Source organism: Opisthocomus hoazin, chromosome 4 (assembly GCF_030867145.1).
Source record: "Opisthocomus hoazin isolate bOpiHoa1 chromosome 4, bOpiHoa1.hap1, whole genome shotgun sequence".
NCBI lineage: Eukaryota > Metazoa > Chordata > Aves > Opisthocomiformes > Opisthocomidae > Opisthocomus > Opisthocomus hoazin.
In genome coordinates this window covers 57,557,105-57,579,092 of record NC_134417.1, presented here as the reverse complement: position 1 = coordinate 57,579,092, position 21,988 = coordinate 57,557,105, and the positions used below count along the sequence as shown (strand labels likewise).

The window sequence follows — 21,988 nt, the reverse complement described above, 5'->3', positions numbered from 1 at the left end:
ATGTGCAGCATGTTGTCTTCTGAGCTGTTCTCCTGAAAGCTACTTTTGAGAGAACAATACTGTGATGTGCAGTATGGTAAGACAGAAAGAAACATTTGAAATTCATACTTGGGTTCATTTTTCAACCAGCCACAAAAACAGCATATAAGGATTCAGAGGACACTTGATGTGGTTATATGGTATCTCCATCAGTTGCTGGAGGATTTTATTTTTGCAATGAACTTGGAGCCTGAGAAGAGGGAGGGTTGTTCTTCACAGTAGTTCTGTGCCATAATAAACAAGCAAATGTTCCCGTCTCACCCATATCTCAGCAGTATATTTTGAGCTCTTGCCTTGCTTGATTGCATTTCTCATATAGTCACCGAGATGGATCAGAATTTCCCTGAAAATTTCAGTTATTACTGAAGATTGCATTTTTTCCACTTTCACTGCAGCTTACAAATCAGAAACTAAAAATAAAGTGTGCATCTGTTTGGATAATCTATTTCCCCAGAACAGATTAAAATGACAGAATAAATCGTGGAATTTCTTGGAAGAACTTTGAATGAATTACAACAAGAGATGAAAACAAGGTGAGTTTTGCTTGGCTACGACCTAAATGGGGAAATGAAGCTGATGCTGTGTCAGGGTGAAGTTTGCAAAATAAAATAGGGGTCACTAGCATGTACTACATAAGTGTAAGGAGCAGATTAAAGGTGACATTTCTGCCAGAAGGTCTTTATGTACACTGGGGAAAACAAGAGATCAAGGTTAGTTAGAAAAGAAAGAAAGTCAGGAAGACAAAATTCGTATAGAAGATCTCATGGGTGCTGGCAGGTTTTCCCTGCCCATGACCACAGCCTGGAAAGCAAGGGCTAACTGCTCATCCTTGCACCTCATGGAGCGGGCAGGCAAGAAATGGCTAAGATGTGCTGGCAAATTCTCTGCTTCTTCAGGTGCTGGGCAGGAGCTTTGAGGCTAAAACATTCGTATATGAGAAACCCTTAAAAAAAAGTCTCTGAGTATGTGATGTAATCCTCAGAAAAGCTGATGAGCTAATCCCAGCATGCAACCCATTTTGAAGGGATACATGGCCCAGTAAAAAGCTGATGGCTGCCGCTGCCAGTCATGCCACCAGCATCACTGCTGCACCTGCCAGGAGTGGTAACTGGAAAATAACAATGCAGGACTCCTGTTCTGGGAATGCTATACTGAAACTTAATTTAAGTAACTGTCTATGTATGTCTAGATACGGTTTTAGGAGTCAGTGTTCTTCTTGTGATTTAACCACCCACCTTAAAAATGGTCAATTAAGTGCAAGAAAAGGAATGAAGATGCAATTTAATGTAAATATAGAAAGTTAAAGTGCTGTCAATAAACCAACTAAATCCACTTTGGGAAAAATTATGCTTAGTTTCACCAGAAGCAGTGCATTTGCTTCAGGAAGAGCAGTGAAATAATTTGTGGCATTTTTACAAGAGAACTGGCAGCAGATCATCATTCTGGCCCTAAGATCTACGAATCTAGGAAATGATGTCTCATTTCACAATCTAAGTCATTAAAAATACACTTCCATTATTGAAGTAATCACATTTCTTGGAAAGGCGGCTACTGTCTGCTAAGATGATATACCAGATGATCAGTGTTTTATTGAAATTCACTGAAAGAACAGTGTTTGTTACCAGAATTCTCCTTTTTTACTGTTTCCACAAGCTCATTAGAACTCCAAAATATAGAAAATCACTCAGTGTTATAAGATGAAAATGGCATAAATTATTGCACACTGAAGTAGCTCCTTATGTGATCCCCTTTCCCTGTAAAAGCAAAGAAGGCATGAAGCACTCACAGAAAGAGAGATGTCAGAGGATCGCAGTCACATATATACACCTGAATAACACACACAAAAAGAATTTTTGGGGGAAGAGAGGTGCTTAGCATTAGTTAGTACTTTTAAATCATCTTAGAGACATTTCAAAATACTTCTCAATGTTTTCTGAACACTGGGATCACTCCTGCCATACAAATTTCTAACTGGAGGTCACATCCTTGCCCTTCACACAACGCAGAGACCCTGGGGCACAGCTGGGTTTCAAACAAAGGTGCTTCCTAACCTTATGGCACTGTGGTGGGCCAAACTACTCTTTTCTATTACATCCTCTTAAGTTTTGCTGTGAAAGACAGAAAAGTACTCTTAAAAACCTCAGAAACAGCTAAAAGAGATACCACTCAGTTCCTATGTACTGTAAATCTGTCTTTACAACAGAAAACATAGGTAGGCGCTGTCTTTAGTTTTGTCTCTTTCAGTACCTAACCCAAGGAAGGGGGATCAATTCAACTTGAATTTCTTGATGGGGCTGTAAAACATGACCAATTAAACACATCTGATGAGCCTCCCAGTGAGGTCCAGTGTCGGTAATGCAAACTAGTGTTTACCTTCCTATGCATGAGGCTGTAGTGACACAAAACTCTTCTTCGCACAGGCACTTCTGGATAAATAATAAGCTCAGAGAGGATGGATAAAAGAAGAAAGTGATTTTTTATACTGAATGACTACTAGGTAGGACTGAAGTAATTTGCTTGAGAAAGTGTGTTCAGTAGAAACTTCTGGTTTTGATGAGCTGTCTCTCCAAAGAACTGGATGTGCTTTAACAGTATCATTTCTGATTTATCTGCTGTTGCCAGATAAATTTTCTTCTGAGGGGAAGAGCAGAATTCTCTTTATTTAATGTAGCATGTCTGGAATGTGGACAAGATTCAGCTACATGTCGCTTATAATTATTTATGTAACTTATTAATCACTAGGCTGTCACTCAGCTGTTTATAAAACACAAAAGAACACTTGGAGCCTGAAAAATTACATTTTTCCTCCCCTGCACCTCCCCAAAGGACCCTTTGCACTTCTGAGGAGACCTCCATTTAAATGAAAATCTGTTGCCCAGTCTAAGTAACAAGGAACTCTGTAATGATAATTTAAAGAACACACTTGTACTTTGTGCTTGGGAGTTGAATGATTTGCTTTAAGGTGCTGTAAAACTTTCCTTTCAACTTTTCTGGCCGATGTCTTTGGCTCATGGTTTAGGCTTTTTCCCAGGTGGGTCATGGATAGGGTGCCCCTCTTGCCTGCTGAGCAACCTGTTTTCCCCATACTCAATACTTGGGAAACCACAGCATCTCCCAGATTGCTACCTGTGGGTCGTGCCGGCTTGAAACTGGCCAATGCATTCAAAAGTTAAGATGCTTATACATAGACATGCACACCCCTGTGCACACCCCGGTTTCACACATCTTATTTCTCTTGTATCCCATTCCGTGACAAGTTAATCTGTGTGGTTTTGTGCAGCCCGCTCTCAAGCTCCCCTGCAGGATAGCTCACAGCTTGCCTTTCAGAAGAAGATACCATGCCAGTTCGCAGAGACCAGCATCTGGGCTTGTAAATGGTACACAGTAGAGCAATAACTCCATTCAGCTGAATTACATTTAAGATTTGATTATGAATGGCATCTTTGAGGCAAGCTATTCATCATTTGGCATTCTACATGGGTCTCAGTGTCTTGAAGCTTCATAAAGGCAATTCATTAAACAGCTTTAGCCAGACCAGGAGGTGATGCAGCAAGCCAGTGAAAGCCGGTGGCTGGCACCCACTGCTGGCTGTGGCATTCCTGTGTTATTGCCTCAGGTTGCAGTATACTGGCAAGGTGCTTGACCTTTTGGTGCCTTAGTTTAGTCAGTGGTGTAATGGTTATGGTGCTATTTACCTGCCTTCTCACTCATTTGGTGGGCTCACTAGCAACACGTTTTCAATCTTTGCATGAAAGGCTCCACGTTAATCCATGCCACAATTTGCTTTGTTTGCTTCTACCATTAAAATTACTTGTTTTCCCCAAAGATCTGCCATCTGTCACTATTCACCTTCTACATTTTTATGCTCCACAGTTGAGCAAACACCAATGCCTGAGTAATCCTGTTTCCCATTATCATTTGAAGTGCTCTGAGGTCGGGGCAGTTACGAAGTCTCAGTCCTTGCTGGATTCCCTGGGACCCCAGGGCTCACCCTGGAGCCTTGTCCTCACTGCAGCCACTAACACCATCCTGTTTTTTCATTGTAGGGGTTGCTCAGTCTTAAGAATTAGTTCGGTTTTCCCCACACTGCCATAATCTGCAGATTTTCCTAAGAAGTAGCATAGAATTGTAGGAAAGAGAGGCAAAGAGAAGACTTTGCCTGAGTGGATGCTGGCAGCTAAGGGGGATGGCTCTGTGCTCTCCGCATGGGTAATGATATTGCAGTATTGTTTGATATCTGTCTGCATCTGACAAAGGAAAGGGGCAGACCCTGGGTGACGGCTGGGACGTACAGCTGCGAGACGCAAGCCACTGAGTAGCCAGTTGCAAATGTTTTTTCTGTTTTCATAATCTTTGTGAGTATCCTGTCAAAGTCTCACCAGAAGTTATTAGTCCCTCCATAAACTGATACTTCAATATGTAAACTTGTCTTGTAATTAATTTGATGAGCTATGCCCCTGGCACCATAGAGCTCTTATTTCATTTTAGGAGCATAATTGATTAGGCTTCCTGTAGCTATGATGTAGACCAAGGATTTCGTCACCAAACAAGGAGTAATTTGTGACAGCTCATTTGTGAGGAGATATCCACTGTTTGCCAAAGTTCAGCATACGTAAGGCAAAGTAAAATATTTTGTATTGCTACCACTGTGCCCTGCTTGAAGATAAAAAAAAGAACCAAAAGGAAAACCAAAGAGACTATCTAATTATACAGACAAATTAGTAAGATTAATTAGTATGTGTTTGTACAGCAGCTTTTATTCTCCTCTGTAAAGGTTTTTCTTCTCCACTGAATTTCTTTGAAGACATTTGCCTCACTCTAGCATCAGATGACATTCCCATTTGGGCAACTTGATTTTGCATTGCTAAAATTTCCTTCTGTTTCAGTTGTATCAGATATTTTTCTCTACTTTCTGCAGCTGTTATGGCACAACGAAATCTCTCTTTCTGATATGCCTTTAGCAGTTACAGAGTCCATCTTGATGCCAATGGTCTAGTAATAGAATTTCGCTTCTTTTCTCTCCCTGTTTAATATTTGAAAGAATGTTACCTGAGAGAAATATGTTGGACACTCAGGCTGCATCATCTTAATTTATGGTTAGCATCAATGAAGCAATATTTCCTGTGGATAAGGTCGAAAGGGCTTTGTTTTCTATTAATTAAAAATAGGCTTATATGGGACAATGCATGTAAGTAATAAAAACATAATGTGTATTTGTGTGGCCGTAAAGAAGAGGAGTTGGGTTATGCATAGAGCACTGATCATAGCTGGAGTATTGTCCTGACCCTGACAACAAAAGCAAAAAAAAAAAAAAAGGATAATTTTATTTTTTCCGTATCCTGCTTATGCTAGTGGGATAAGAGAGCTGACTGTCAGAGTGGCAAATTCTAGGCTGCTGCAGTCCCTTAAAGGCTGTAAGCACAAGGATGGAACTAAAAGTGTCTGGTGCTTGCTGCCTCTCCAGGGGAAGCTATGTATGGCTGAATTCAATAGGAGCTCTATATGAAATAAGAAGAAATTAAAACCCCAAAAACTGGATGGTTTAAAAATGAAACTAAGAGAATTTCAGAGGGAGAGTCAGTAGAAATGAGAAATGCTTCCCTCCAAAACTGCAACAGAATGATAAATTACTTTTGCCTTTCTGAAGCCAAGCTAGAAAACCTCTGCTCACCTCTATTATCTACTTCTGGTCTCTGAAGATACATTACCATATTAATTCATTGCGTTATACAATTTGAGCAACTAAATGAGTTTACCTTATGCCCTTTTAATAGCATTTTCTTCTAATGCTAGCTTTAAGTGATACATTTTAGGGGATACTTGAAGCGGACTGCATCACAAAAATTTATGTAAACTCAATTTTGTTTACAAATTATGACTTATCCCTTCTTGATGAACCAAGTATAGGGAAAGCACACAGCCTCTCTGTGGATGAAACATCTCTTGGCATTGGGACTGCTGCCATCTCCTGACTAACGCAAGGTTTTACTGGGGCAAAAAAGTAGCTGCCATGTCTCGGGAGGTCAAGAGGGACTGTTTGTGTAAACAACCACCATAGCATCACAGAGAAAATGACAAGCATGATGAATTAGGACAGTTACATCTGCAGCCCATCAGAATGGGTGAGGTGGTGCTGTGCCACATGTCACATCTGGCGTGTGCCAGGGTTGTCAGATGGCTGCGTCATGAGTGAGATCACCAGGCAGCAGGCTGCAGGACATGGGGCTTCGGCCGAAGGCCAGCCTGCAGCGCGGAACATCAGGAAGTGTTTTACAAGCATTGAGATTGTGGGAAAGAGGATCAAGAATGGGTCCTTTCAAAATTTAGACAACATGATTTCTATCAGGACAGGAATTTTATGTCCTGTGGCAGTGGTACCGACGGGGGCCCTCCACCCATGCAAAGCCTACAGGTTTTTCCTACGTGTGTGTGTATTTCTACGTACACATAAATGCATACATAAAATACGTCTACAAGCAGCTTATAAATAGAAGGAGCAACCTGACTTGTGGACTTACATCTTTGCTTGTTCTTTCCCATTACCTAAGGGGTTGAGGAACTCGAGTCTCATGGGATTGCTCAGGGATTTGTGAACTCACAAGCATACCTACCTGAAGTGTGCCGAATCTCCTCCTTGTGTTGCACCCACAAAGGTTTCAAGGAGTGAGAAGCCTGATGGAAGGCTCTTCACGCAGGGGGTCCCCAGGTCTGCTCGTTCTTGTTCCTGGGCATCCTGCTGGCCAGTGCCTTCAGCTGTTCCACAACATTTCTGTGCATATTGAAAAATTCTGAAGCATTCCAGTTTTAGCAGAGGTGAATGTTTATCAAAATGGCCATTATGCAGCTCTCCTCTATTGTGCACTGGGACCTCATTCAGCAAAGCCTTTGAATACATTCTTTAGCTGAAGTAATATGCTTCTCTGTTTTCTTGAAACACTGAGAATGAATATATTTTCATTGAGTAAGTTCCCATTTCAGTCATCCACAGGAGAAACAAAGACAATACTGTGCAATTTAAGTATTGAAATTTTTAACATAAACATTTTGCAAGCAGCCTGAAAATCATTCATCCAGTATAGTGATTATCAACAAATTCTGACTATTAGAAATAAAGGAAGTCTGATCTCCATGGGCAGAAGAGGACTACAGCTCTGCATTCAGTGGAACTACTCTCGTGTGTGAAGTTAAGCACCTTTGTAAAGTTTACAGGCATACATATGAAGTTGTGCTTTTGTTGATGAATGATTGAAACTCCAATATTATGGACAGAATTATCATATTGTTTCAAAAACCAAATAATAGATACTACAAATGTAATTTCTTCTTCAGTTGGCTGACTGTGTTGTTTATCACTTTTGTTTGTTTTTTTTTTTGAAAAAACCCATTCAACAATTAGCTATTTACAATCACTGATAGAAGTAGCTTTAACTTACTGCCAGCTGGAAATAAGTTCCTATTTGACCTACTGATCTGTACTAACCACATTTCAACTTTAAAGGGAATTTCATCTCATCTTCGTGACATTGACATAAATTAGTAAATAGAAAGTATCTTCATTGGACATTTTCCACTGCAAGTACACGATCAGCAGAGTCTTATGATCAGTGATTTTAATTTAATAGGTTTATCCCTGTGCTAGATATGGTATTCATTTAAACTGACCTTGCTTTATTTGAGTTATTGCTCAGATCTGCACAAGTACAAATGACCTAATCTTCCAAAATACATTTTCTGATCGACATAAGCAAACAGTCTGAAGACGCAATTATGTAAAAGAAATGCTTTTAGGCAACAAATGGGTCTATAAATAAACGAGTACTTCCTAATCACAAGCTAAAAAAGTGTGCCATTTTTCCTTTTTTAATAAAAAAAAAATAGCTAAACTCAATGAATTTTAATGTTCCTGAAAGTGAGGGGCCAAGAGTACTTTGGGAGATTGAGTACAGTGAAAGCAAAAGCTGCACCAGCTTTTTGCCGTAGTTCAGCTAGCATAGCTGCATCTGACCAGTACCACCTCTGACTTTCCAGGTCTGCACAGGTCAGCAAGAAATTATATGGAAAAAAATGGCCATTTTTTTATTTGCAACCTGTAGGAGGGAAGAGAATTTTTTTACAGGTCAAAAGTTGGGGTTTTTGCCAATGGCCTGGGTTTATTTATTTGGATTTATGCACTTTTTCCTAAATAAAGCAAGGATGTGGAGAAATACATGTTAAAAAATGTGTCCAAAGGGGAACTTTTATCCACTCTTGGTATTTGAGGAAAAAAGTAATTGTTAACAGTTGGAAAGGTATTACTAGGGCATGTACTCTAGCTGTGTCAGTGGGCATGAGAGAAAAAGAAACAGGGGAAGATTGGTACTGGAGAAATCAATGCAGACAAATTATTTTCTCACAGTGGATAAACGAAGACTACTTAACTAAAGATGATGGATAGTTACACAGCTGTACATTGGTATGAGCAGAGTCTGAAGTCTAGGATGAAGAAGGTGGGTGAAAAACCAAAAGTCAGTTAGCATGAGAAGGAGAAATTTTACTGCTAAAGGAAGAGAGGAAGAGCAGCACAACAGAAATAAAAACAGGTTAGAGAGATCCATCTGTGGAAAGAAGACAAAGAGATGCATTAATGCAGAGCGTACAATGTCAGGGAGATGAGGGGGAAAGAAAGAGTCTTAAAAAAACCCAAAGAAATGTAGGAAGGCAGAAACATTGAAGTGCTAAAGCTGAGCATGAACCCAAACTCCACTTGCTACTCCTCTGAAAACCTGTGCCTACTTTGGTCTGGCTTGTTTGCAGGAGCACAACTTGGGCTGTATCTCAGGCAGGGAGGTGACCCCCGGGCATGAGGGACCAGCACCGGGAGCCTGTGGAAAGATGATGAAGGAAAAATAGTTTTGCTAGGGGAGAGGGGGGTGTGTGTGTGTGTTTGTCAGGTTTAAGAGTTGTTGCAGTCCCAAGAAGAAGCGATAAACTGCTAACAGAAGAGATCAGGTGTTGCTCTTTTGCTGCTCAGAAGAAGGGTGCAGGAGTGAGGCTGGGTCCATATTCACTGGCACTTTGTAATATTAATGACACTTCTTTGAATGAACAGAAATCAAAACTAGAAAGGAGAAATTCTGCAGGAATCAGTTCTCCTGTCTGTGACACTGGTGAAAACCAGGAGCTGCTGCACTGAAGGAAAGTGATTCTCACCAAAATAAACCAATTAACTGAATGGAAAATCTCAAGTTTGGATCTGAGGTTGTGTGCTGCTCAACTGTATTCCTGTGGAAGGGTGTAAACAGCTGTGAGAGCTGAGACTTTATGAACATAGAAAATTGACTCTATATCCTCAAGCTGATGACTTTTTTACCTGTCAAAACCTTCTAAATCTTTTCCAATGACCATTCCCAGCATTCTGAAATTCAGGTGAATTCCTTCATGGTTCTTGTCTGCATCAGAATGTTTTTGGGCACATCCAGTTAAGGTATTGGTTTCTGTGCATGGGGTATACATGTCTCTACTTTTTCCATAGGGAAATACAAGAACGGGAAAAGCATTTTGAGAAATTTCATTAATACAAAAGAAGCTAACAGAAGACAATATGTATTTTCTCTCTTCCACCCGTGCTAGAAGAAGAGCTTAATTTGGAAGTATGCCTCTTGAGGATTTAGTCTTAAATACACCTACTTGCTTTGCTTGAGTTGAAGTCAGACTTTAAGGCAGGCACAAGACTGTAAATAAAAACCACAAATAAATCAAACAAAAAATGTAATTTTGAATATAATTGCTGGATAACTTTCCTGTTGCATACCATAAGATGTTTCCTAGACAATGCAGCTGGGTTTAATGTCACTCCTTTTCCAGCTGTTAAACTCTGCTCTGTCCCTGTTTGAAACCCAGCGACTGTGTTTTCATGCAGTGATCCCACCATAACACCCTTATAGGTCTCAAATACCCTCTCTAGGTCTCAAATCACTCTTTGCTCCCCATTTTCATTTTAAAGCTGGTTTCTTGCTTTCTGTTCATACCTGTGTAGCTTCAGCAGCTCAGACCCCACACCTTCATTGACTTCTGGAGCTGGACTGTAGGCAGAAATGTAAATACTGTTTGCAGTCAGCTTGCTGGTTAATTGCCAATGTCTTGAGCTGGGCTCTTTCCTTTACAGGGGAGTACAACTGCTTCCAAATTAAATGTGCAAGGCACTGCTTACACGCCCATTTTGTGAACGTCATGATCCTCGGTGTGATGCCAGCTTCCTGTAAGGAAGTACAAGGCACACGGCTCGGACAGCTGACAAGGAACAGTTTGCTCTGTCTAGAAGTACTCATAAATGCAAATGTTTTCTCCCGTGGTTTCCTTTGTCCCAGGAGGTGGTATGGGTTGTGAGGAGGATGCATCTTCCCAAGTCTGTAGCTCTTTAGTACCTAGAAACAAGAAGGTCTTTTCACATGCACCTTGGTGTTCTTCCAATGTCTGCAGGTTAGCACAACCCTTATGATAAAAGACTGCAGGAAAATAGACTGTTTTCACCTTGATCATGCTGCAGCTGTGATAGGGGAAGTGCAAAAGGAGGTGCCCGGGTACTAAGTAACATATGTTGTGTAAATGAAGGGCATATCTCTATGAAGATTGGGGGTGCCAGCATGGTGCACCTCAGAGGGCATCTGTCCCCAAGCAGGCAGGGTGGGCAGGTCCTTGTCAGTGGCATTGCAGTCTTCCAGGAAGTACGGAACACATTTGTCACATCTCCAGGTGACTGCCTGCACGACGTGGCAAAAGAAGAGCTTTGCGGATGTAAATCAATACCTCGTTTATGTTGCTCGTGGCAATGCCTTTCTAACTTTGATGCATAAGATGAGAAGAACAAATGCAGTGCCCCTGGCGAAACAAGTGCTATTTAGGTGTACAAATAAGGCAGATATTTACAAAGCTGTCCCTGGCAGGGGACAGGGAGAAAGTGCTAGGCACGGCAGAGGCAGCAAGTTAAGCAAATGTTTCAGCTTTGTCTCCAAGATACAGTCTGCCTTTCTGAAATAAGTATGATTGTATGTTAGAGAGAAGAAAAACCATCAAAGTGCAAATATTTTCAGGAGAGACACAACATGAAATGCTAGGTTAGATATTTACTCATTTCCTCAGACTTCTGAGTTTCTCAAATACCTCTCCTTTGCATACCTTGGACGATAGATGTTGTTTCCCTGGTGACAAAGAGATGTTATGTTTATTTACTGGGCAGCAGGGAATGACAATGTCAGCAAATGACATTTCTGTTCCTTTCTTCTTTTTTTTTATTTTTCAAGAGAGATGTGTTTTAGTTAAAGAAACTGTCAGCAGTAGCAGCAGCAGTTTTTCAGATACTCTTCCCAGCCCTACTTTGAGTGTGTGTGTGTGTGTGTGCATGTGTGAGACGAAAGTAGCCAGCAGTCACTGTGGCTGTGGATTCTCTGATCAGCCCTCCAAAGCCTTTTACTCTATTCAGTATGCACATAGTTTCTTGTGAATAGCGCTGCCTGTGAAGTGTCAAGGAGATTTCAGGCTTTACTCATGGGAAAGGACCTAAATATTTCTTGCATTAGGTGTGTGGCCTTTTCTTCAACCCTCCCACACATCTGTTCTTGTTGACAGCTCTACTACATTGTCCATAAAAAATGATCTGATAGCTTAAACTCTTGTAGCTGATACTGCTCTGGTAAAAAGAAACTTCATATCTGCGGTAGACTGTGGAAAGTAGGAAAGAGAGATTTTCAGAAGGCAGCTTCTGAAAGAAGAGACCAGGCTCTGAAAAAACCCCAGAGTTTGGGCAGATTGATTAGTTCATGGATTTTATTCCTGTTGAAACTTTTCCTGAGGCTCCATAAAATGTATTTGCTTTGTAACAGCCACAGGCTGCTGCTGAAATGAACAGTGAATTGAATGCCTGTCTGAAACCCTCTGGAGCCTCTTGGGGTTTCCCGTCAGCTCTGCTGGGTGACACATGCCCGAGTGGGAAAGTGGAAGCTGGTAGATCCATTCATTGCTCCTTCTCACATCCATCTCCGTAGAAAACTGGTTTGGGACTTGCTTCTCCTAGCCCCGAATGGCTACGGTGCTGTTGCCTGGCTTTACCTTGTCACTCCCCGTTCCCTTGGCAGGCAGCAAAGCAGGGACTGTGCTTCCCAGTGGAATTCAGGAGGGGCGTAAAATTATTTCCAGGGATTTTTTTAGTTGATCCTTTCCTCCATCCTGCCTTATGTGCTTGAAGCAGAACTGGCTGGTATCTGGCAATGTCTGTCAAAACAGTGGGACCAGCAAGACAAACAGCTGCACGCAGTATTAACAAGCTGGAGGTAGAAGCTGATGATAATAGTCAGTGACAGACTGGATACAAGTTTCAATGATTGACTTAAACTTTCAAGAGCAGTGAGCAGGTAAACTCCTACTGTTTTGCTTTTCCTCACACAACAGCTTCACAGATCTACTTCAGTCCTGAAAGTGCTGTAACACTGCTGGACCTTGGACTCTGGACTGGGATTTGCTGTCTCTGCTCAAATTTGCAGGAAGCTAATCCAGAAAACGTTAAAGACAAACAGAGGACATAGCAAAGACACACAAGAGAATATGTTCTCTCCTTTAAGACACCATAACCCTGGTCATGCCCTGTTTCCAACAGCCAGTGAATTTAATTATGGAGATTTGATCCTTACATCTTGAAAATACATTTGGTGAGCTTTTCTCCCCTTTCTATCTGTTTGGTCAGGCCCATCTAAAGCTGGCACATCTCTACAGTCACAGGAATGGAAAACAAAACTCCCTCTATTGCACGAAATTAAAAAATGCAGAGTCCTATTCACATCAGCTCCTTCAAAACTGTATTTGTGTGGTTAGCAAGGAAGTTTTCAGACTAATGTCAGATGGATCCCAGGGATGGCTATTACATTTCCTCTATTATGGGATCAGAAGAGTCTGTGGAGTTGCCTTTGGTCCTGAGACAAAAAAACTTGTGGCATGGTATCAAGAAAAGGGGGAGAAAACAACAAGGAGAAGGAAGAGGCTGGAGCCAAGCCATGGTCAGCCCCAAAACACAATCTGAACTGTGAAAAGCCCTGGGGCAGCTGGCCCGTAGTTCACCGTGGCTTGACAAGTGTGCAGTGGTGCTGGACTGGGAAAACCTCCATCCTCCCTCTAGCTCCCTCGGCCCCGGCTGTCCTTGCTCAGGACAGGGGTGCCGGACACCAGCCCCAAGTCAGACTGGAAGCCAAAATGGGAAAAGGAAAACATGCAGGAGAATTTATGGGGGTATTTGATAGAATTTTAATGACTCTGACAAGTGATGGAGTGCCAGGGCTGTCCGTGTGTTTGAAAGAAAAAGCAATTTTGGGATGTGGTGGGCTTCTCTGGTCTTGACAAAGGGCTGTGAGGCCCCTGAGGAGGAGACTGGCCATGTATGATGGATGAGCTGGTGAGGGGAAGCTCTGATGCAATCCTACTCTCTGTGAAATGCAATGCTACCAGACAGGAAAGCCTGTGTCTCTGGGAGATTGGCAACTTATCAAAGACTTATGTATTTCCACACTTAATGTTTTTTAAGAGTCTGTTCCAAAGCCCTTGGAAGTCTTTTGATTGACTGCAATGGTCGACGGCTGCAGCTCACAGTGCCTTTTGTATCACTTTTACCAAGAACTGGTGAGGAGCCTAGAGCACAAGTCCTGTGAGGAGTGTCTGAGGGAACTGGGGTTGTTTAGTCTGGAGAAAAGGAGGCTGAGGGGAGACCTTATCACTCTCTACAACTATCTGGAAGGCAGTTGTAGTGAGGTGGGTGTTGGCCTATTTCCCCAAGTAACAAGTGATAGGACAAGAGGCAATAGCCTCAGGTTGCGTCAGGGGAGGTTTAGATTGGATATCAGGAAAAATTTCTTCACCGAAAGGGTTGTCAGGCATTGGAACAGGCTGCCCATGGAAGTGCTGGAGTCACCATCCTTGGAGGGATTTAAAAGATGTGTAGACGTGATGCTTAGGGATGTGGTTTAGTGGTGGACTTGGCAGTGCTAGGTTAATGGTTGCACTCGATGATCTTAAAGGTATTTTCCAACCTAAATGATTCTATGATTCTATAATGATCTTTTGACACCTCAAAGCATCCCTCTGAGGTTGGGCTTCACAAGAAAACTTCTCTCCCAGCTTATTTGTTCTGACGCTCACATTGTTTTTCATGATGAAAAGAGAATAAACTATCTGCAAACCCAGGTTCTGTGGGCTCCATACAAATCTAGAAAAAAGACATATTTGAAAAACTGGTTGTCTTGTTCCTCCCATAATGAACCTACAAGATCGTTCATAGACTCATAGAATAGTTTGGATTGGAAGGGACCTTTTAAAGTCATCTAGTACTTCCCCTCTGCAATGAGCAGAGACATTGTCAACTAGATCAGGTTGCTCAGAGCCCTGTCCAACCTGTCCTTGAATGTTTCCAAGGATGGGGCATCCACCACCTCTCTGGGCAACCTGTTCCAGTGTTTCACAACCCTCATTGTAAAATATTTATTCCTTATATCTTCTCTAAATCTACCCTCTTTTAGTTTAAAGCCATTACCCCTTGCCCTATTGCAACCGGCTCTGCTAAGAAGTTTGTCCCCATCTTTCTTATAAGCCTCCTTTAAGTACTGAAAGGCTGCAATAAGGTGTCTCCAGAGCCTTCTCTTCTCCAGGCTGAACAACGCCAGTGCTCTCATGCTTTCCTCACGGCAGAGGTGTTCCATCCCTCTGATCATTTCTGTGGCCCTCCTCTGGACCTGCTCCAACAGCTCCATGTCTTTCCTGTGCTGAGGGCTCCAGAGCTGGATGCAGGACTCCAGGTGGGATCTCAGCAGAGCAGCGTAGAGGGGCAGAACCACCTCCCTCGACCTGCTGGCCGTGCTTCTTTTGATGCAGCCCAGGATATGTTTGGCCTTCTTGGCTGCAAGCGCACATTGTTGGCTCATGTCCAGCTTTTTATCCACCAGTACCCCCACATCCTTGTCCACAGGGCTGCTTTAATTCCCTTCATCCCTCAGCCTGTATTGATGCTGGGGGTTGCCTTGACCCATGTGCAGGACTCTGCACTTGGCCTTGTTGAACTTCATTAGGTTCACACAGGCCCACTTCTTGAGCTTGTCCAGGTCCCTCTGGATGGCATCCCATCCCTCAGGCATCTCACTACACCACTCAGTTTGGTGTCGTCTGTAAACTCACTGAGGGTGCGCTCCGTCCAGCTCTGTCATCGATGAAGACATTAAACAGTCCTCTGCCAGTCTTTGATCTTCGCTGGTGGATCACATGCAGGTAAGGCCAGCCTCAACATAGAAAGGCAAAATGGGTAAATGAGGTGGAGGTGCGTGTCACAACAGGAGGGAGGAGTGGAAGGCAGTCTGAGGGTGGGCTGACACCAGAAAGACCAGCAGAGGACCATGAAATGGACCTCACCTTTGGACAGTGGCATGTTGTAAAAAGAATCAGGGTGGTACAAAAATAAACGTGTCATAGAATAACTAGGCTAGGCATCTGAAAAGACTTGTTCCCACCTGAGTAACAACCTCAGTACTCATCATTACAAAGGCTTTTGTTTTGGGGCACAAGATCTCACTGTCTGGCAGAATTGAAATGGAGAGACACTCAGGAAGGCCATCTGCACTTACCAAGTGCCTAAAGCTTATGGAGTCTGAGGAATCAGCATCACCCTTTCTCTGTGACTGAGCAATTTCAGTTCTTGATCAATAGAGACTATGGTTTCAAATCCTGGCCATTTATTTAGACCTAAAACCAGGCAAGTAAACACCAAGGTAAATAGGTACATGTTCTATATAAATCTCCTCACAAGGGTAAATGAGCAGGGAAAAAAATCATCTTTCTATGGTATACGAGCTCTCTTTCACCTACCTATGCTCTTTTCTCTATTGGGGTTCCTCCATGCAAATGCAAGTCTTCTGTGTGACTGAGATTTTCCTCTTGTTGTATATTTCCAGATTCAAATTTGTCCGAATTGAAGCTTAGGAAGCCAAAATCTTCAGCAGCTACATGTGATCTACCTAGCCCAATGGCTAGCATGAGCTGCAGAGAGAGGGTCCTACTGAAGGTTACCATTTATGTTGGATTGTGTGCCTGCAGGAAAATAAGAGAGCTCTCCCCTTGCAGACAGTTCTGTCGTCATTCAAAAGAAAAAAAGGTTTCTTCTTGACCTGAATGACCTAATGAAGTAAAATCCCTGTCAAGATGGTGGCTGATGTAGGCAGGATTGGGTAAAATCATGCTCTCTGATAGCCTTTAGTTCAGTCTGCCACTTTGGGCAGGAAACTACAAACAGCTGATTCAATTTTAAGATGGCTTTTATTCTGCGCAGACATCTGAAAGATAATAGTATATCCCTTTTCTTACATGTTCAGTGATTCTTACAATGCTTGGTTTTCACTGGGAACAACAGGAATTTCGAGGCTCAAGATCCAAATGTGACTCCAGTTTCTATGGTGACAGGATTTTTTGTTTCCAATGAGCTGATGAGAAAGATTTTTTAAAAACCATCTGTGTGAACAGAAGAATATATGTGCTGTTAGATGCTTTCCTTGTACATACCAGAAAAGGTGGTGCTGAAGGACCTGGGGGATTTCAGGGTTTCTCTGTCTCAGTATAATAGACTTGCAGTAGCGTGCACTTTTGGTAGAAGCAGGCTGCAAGTCAGTGCAATATACTTGATGTACAACCGTCACTCGTTACTGGAATTGCCCTTTGATATGTTAGTAGACCTGTGACCCTTCTGAAAACGTTCATTTGCACAGCAACTGCTGGCATAGATAGCTGACAGGAAGGGCTGAAATGAGCAAAATTTGCATTACATGTGATCAGTCTTCATAACAGGAGGTTTGATGGTAAATCATGAAAAGATAGTGTGCATGTGCATCGGTTTGGATACTTCAAAAAAACAAAACACCAAGAGATATGTCAAATAACTTTAAATTCATAAGCTTTTTCCAAACACATTTCCAAGAACAGCATCCAGTCTCCAGCATGGAGCACGCTGCTGCAGCAGTCATTTAAAATTCTGCTAAATCATTCTGTGACTCTCTAACCAGTACTAATAGCTTCTAGGCTGGCTGGCAATCTCATGCCAATAGGAAGCCTTGCACGGGCTTCCAGACCACTTATGTGTGCGAGTGAGTGAGAGAGAGCACCGCAGATTTAATTTAGTGCCCTTGGTGGCTTTCAGTGGAATATATATATATTAATCACTTCTGACTTCTGTTTTGGGGGGTGGGCTTTGATCTGGAGTACAGGAAAATCAAATGAAACTCGTAAAGATGAAAGTTGTCTTGATTTCATTTGTTGATTTTAAGCAGCAAATTGTTTCTTACTCATCCTTGCATGATAATTGGTAAATGTACTGAAATGGTTTATTTGAGCTTCAGTGGACTCCGTGGGCAATCACACAGTAACTGGAGTTCAGAATGTGCCCTATAGGTATGATTGCTAATTGCATTGCTCAGATAATTTCTGTCCGGGAGAAACACATGGTGTTTCAAAGCTGGCATCTTGCAACGAGGAGGCAGGGCCATCTTTAGTCGTGTCTGGCATGAGGTTCCCAAGCAGATGAGAGGCTGTAGCGCAGCTCTGAAAATGTGAGCCATTGACTCAGCTGCAGGGAGCAAGAAATGGAAGTAAATTGTATGAGATGAATGAGACTCAGCAGGTCTGTAGGCAGCATTACTCTGCCGATGAGTCACTTCATCAGACATTAGGCTTTGAATATTGCACTTTAATTTGGTTGAGTAGTGACGGTCTGTTGCCCTCAGAGGCAATTTATCCTATCGGAGTCTAAGGACTTGCATTTCCAGAACACATGTTGTCTCCTTATCTGTGGATAACTCACTTTCTGCAGGTGCCTTTGAGAATGGAGGGTGCCTGGCTTAGACTTGCACACCGAACTCCTAGGTGGTCATGACTAGGAGCAGAGGTGTCATGCCAGGGGCTGAGTTTGATCCAAGAAGCTCCAGGGCAGAACAGTTTGGTTATAAGAAACTAAATCTGGAATGGGGATGAAGCTATGGGAGTCTGTGCTGGTGCAGCTGAAAGCAGACCATTCCCATAGTCTGCAGATTACAACTAAGGGGACACTTCAGTGATTCTTTTTATCTCACGTCTACAGAAAGCAAGAAAGAATTGTGTTAAACAAGTGAAGATAGTGTAAGAGAGCTCAGGGTCTAGCAGGGACTGGGAGTGTCGTGTGCTTGGAGTGGCATTACTGGTACCCACAGTCTGTGAGCAGAGCTGCCTGGGCAACACTGCTGGCAGAGGGGCATCTGCCCTTTTGTCTTTCTAACAAAAGCAACACAGTGCTGTGTTTGAGCAGTTCTACTGAAAATAAGGGAAAAAACTATCACCCAGCCACAGCTGGTGCCTCTCTCCTCCTCTCAGACATAGCTGCTGTTGCCATGGCAGCAGTCGTCGCTGTTGGACGATGCTCTGGAGGGCCTCCTCCTCCTCACCTGCTATTCCCACTACCCCAGAAGCATCAGGCTGCTCCCATGTCAGCGGCAGGTTCCTTCACTGCCTTCCCTGGGGAGCACTTGATCTCCCCTCACCCAGGAACCTCTGCAGTGGCATGGCCATTTTGCTGACCACTGGCAGCAAAGCACAACAGCGGCACGATGGGCTGCTCTTACTGCACCAGGCACAGAGTTACTTCCTAACCTCTTCGTCCACTCCCGTGCATGTCATTGCTAAACACGTTCTTGCACTTAACATGTGTAAGAGCATTTTGAAGGGTGACAGCATTTATTTGACCCTTTCAGCTGCGGAGAACAAGTTTTCTATTCCTTTCAGTGTGACAAGGTTGAAATCTGCTTGCCTTTGCCCATTTTTCTGCCTTCATCAGACAGTGGGAATCAGTAAGGGTTGTACACTTAACTCTCCCAGTTCTTCCTCAAGACTGCACTGACTATTTCCTGGTTGAATTGCTAAGCTGCACTACTGAATTTGGGAGCCCTGACAACTCTCAAACACCAACAGGCACATACAGGTGGGATCTTTTTTGTAGAATTCAGAGTATATGGGATGGATGGATCTTGTGGGCCAGCCAACTCATGCCCTGCTTGATGTTAAGCAAGGCAAAACAATGTTCAGGCTATTTCTGCAATTCACTTCCAACTTTTCTCACTTCTTTTCACTTCTTTTCTAACTCCTTTTCACTTCTTTTCTAACTAGCTGAAGGCCTGGAGCAGACCTAAGTATAATTTTAAAGCAGGCTTATGTTTGTGGCTACCTGGGGCCTCAAGGGGTTATTGTGGTAGGCAAACATCCCCATGTAGTTATTGTCTCCTTACTCCCTTATATTATGGGTGGTTCTCATGCATAGGAGATGAGAAAAGGGTGGCCTAAATGTCCTGATGGCAACTGTACAGCAACAGAAGATTTCTCCATACAGGAGAAATTCTCAGACTTCTTGTCTTCACATTCAGCTGTATTTGTTCTCTCTCTGCCCCCATGGCAATTTTCAGCTTTGATTGAAAGAGAATAATTTTAGAAGTTGACATTATAAACTTTGACTTGGTTTAAAATAAAAAAATACTTTGAAAAATATTTTCCTGTTTGAATCCAGAGTGAAGCTAGACTGTCCATTCTCTGGGAAATTCAGACCAAAAAAACCTCAAACAACTTATGAAATTCCTCTCAGCAGGGATTTTCTTAAAGGAAACAATTATAAAACTATCAAAAACGTCTCACTTCAAGGCTTTCAGAAGGAAACATCACTGGGGGAGTTCAATCTCTTATATCCATAAGGCACCTCTTCCCCCCCCTCCCTACTGTGGGACCCAGTTCTGCTCTTGGACCCCGGCAGCCCTGTGAGTCCTGGCTGATGACCTGCAGCCACAGGGGCTTTTGAGCTCACGGTCTCCGTCTGGGAAACCTGAAGCTTTTTCAGCCCCCAGGATTTTGATGGTTGCTAAGTTTAGCAGAGAGAGGAGAGAAGAGGGTGGGCTGGCAGGAAAGCAGATGGTGCTCTGCTGGTGCCCCCGCAAGGTGAGTGAAAATCACCATCCCTTTTGCTGAACGGGCAATTTTCAACGAAAAATTGGTTTTGTCAGTATTTTTTCTGCCCAGCTCTTCCCTGTGGGCGTTTAGTACCAGTTCTCCATGCCCCTACTCTTCTCGGCAGGCCTAGCATTGTGTCCAGCCTGAGAGTTCCCTGAACAGCAAGGTCTTCTGTCTGGTAGACCCACTGCATCGCAGAAGTCCAGGCAGGTGATCTTTGAGCCAGAATTGGGGCAAGCAGCTGAGAACTTTCTAATGGGAAGTGGGAGCCTGGGGTTACGGGATACTCATCCTGCAGCACCCAGGAGTCACTGCACCAGCATTTCCAGCTAAAGTAATTTTGGGTACTGGACAGGGATGTTGCTTAAATGTTCCATTTTTTTGAATGGCAAAAGCTTCTCAGTTCTGGAGTAATTGGTGGAGGTTTTTTTCCAAATCCATTTTTTTTCTCAGGGAAAGGGAGATATTTTGCATGACTGTTTTCATGTAGCTGAGAACTGGACTGTCAAAAAAAACCCAAAACTCTTTGGATTAAAAATGGGTTAAAATCATGATGCGGAGGTGGACTGGATATAGCTTTTATAAAACGGATAGTGAATCTTTAAAGAAAACCTTTGTGTTTGTCACAGCCAAGGTTGTATCTCAATAATATTGTCTTGCATTGAAACTTAATAGGATCTAGATTTTATCTATACTGAGATTTCTGCTGCCAGCTTCAAATTGAAATAACCCATAATGGTGCAAGCCATACTTAGCATGAACAGGGTTTCTTTTTCATATTGGACACTCCATTAGTGCTGCTACATCAGTTCAGTAAAGAATGCCCTGCAAGCAAGTAGTCATTTAATAGGAAACCCAGAAATATTCAGAGATGGATTAAGCCAGAAGCTTTTATTGCTGCTGCTGACTGTGTCATCTTTAAAAGGAAAGAGAGACCGCATAATGAAATGCCTGTGATCACTTGGTGTTGTGCCGCAGTTCTCATGATAGGGTTTGAACCCTGCTGTTATCCAGAAACTCTCCTGGCAGTTCCAGTCTATATTGTTCTGCATATCATGCTGCATGCTGTTAGGGAGTGTTTTTATCCCAGAAATGGAAAGGATGATATTGGCAAAAATGGTGCTGGTATATTCCATGCGTCTGTCAGGCAGGAGCAATTGATTGATTCTTGAAGGAATTATTCTGAATGTTTCTAATGTACTTCATGTTCTGTGGATGGGTGGTGTTGGAAAGTATTATGGAAAATAGTAAGTCCTAAAGTACATGTTCTCCCATGTCGACATGACACTGACATTATTGTGGTGCACTGGAGAAAAATCAACAGCATTATTAAAAATAAGCTGATCCTGGGAACTGCTAACCTATATGGCAGGCTAGGTATAAATTAGATTAATAAATCATACAAATTATCCATTTTATGAATAATATTAAAATGAGCATGATACTAGCCAAATTAAAGAATAACCCATTCAAGTGATGTTTAAAATTCTGAAGCAGAAGTCCTGGTGACATTATCGTTATTATTAGAACACATCCTGCAGTACTTCTTGTCTAGAGGGGGAAAAAGGGGTGAAGCAGTCCAGCATATTATAGATAGTTGAGGAATTTTCTGCTCTTTTGTCAGCCATCTTGAACTGCAGTTGAATATAGAACTGTCTGGGGGAAAAGACTGGAATATGTCAGATCAGCTGAGAATCAATAAAGAGGAAAAGACTTTTGGTAGCCTAGTAAAAAGAAAAATCATCACCTCAAAGAAATGAAACCTACTCGTAAAGTCACAGCTAAGACAGGAGTGCTCACGCACAAGTGTGGAAGCAGAGATCTCCGAAGAATTACCCAAGGGTGAAGGAAATAAGTATATGAGGTATTAACATTAAGTATTCTCTTCTGGATAAGTCTTTCAAGGAGTTACATTTTAAAATAATAATTGAAAAAA

At 42.5% G+C, this 21,988-nt stretch overlaps 1 protein-coding gene across 1 annotated transcript in view; it reads right to left on the bottom strand.

Moving 5' to 3' along the window:
- Window positions 1-10,134, bottom strand: part of NPVF (neuropeptide VF precursor) — a 54,263-nt gene extending 44,129 nt beyond the window's left edge. Inside the window, exons 1-2 of the mRNA XM_075417449.1 lie at window positions 10,047-10,134; window positions 6,651-6,808 (exon numbers count right to left, since the gene is read on the bottom strand). The gene's annotated coding sequence lies outside the window, so the exon portion shown is untranslated. The remainder of the gene's footprint in view (window positions 1-6,650; window positions 6,809-10,046) is intronic.
- Between the last annotated feature and the right edge of the window lie 11,854 nt (window positions 10,135-21,988).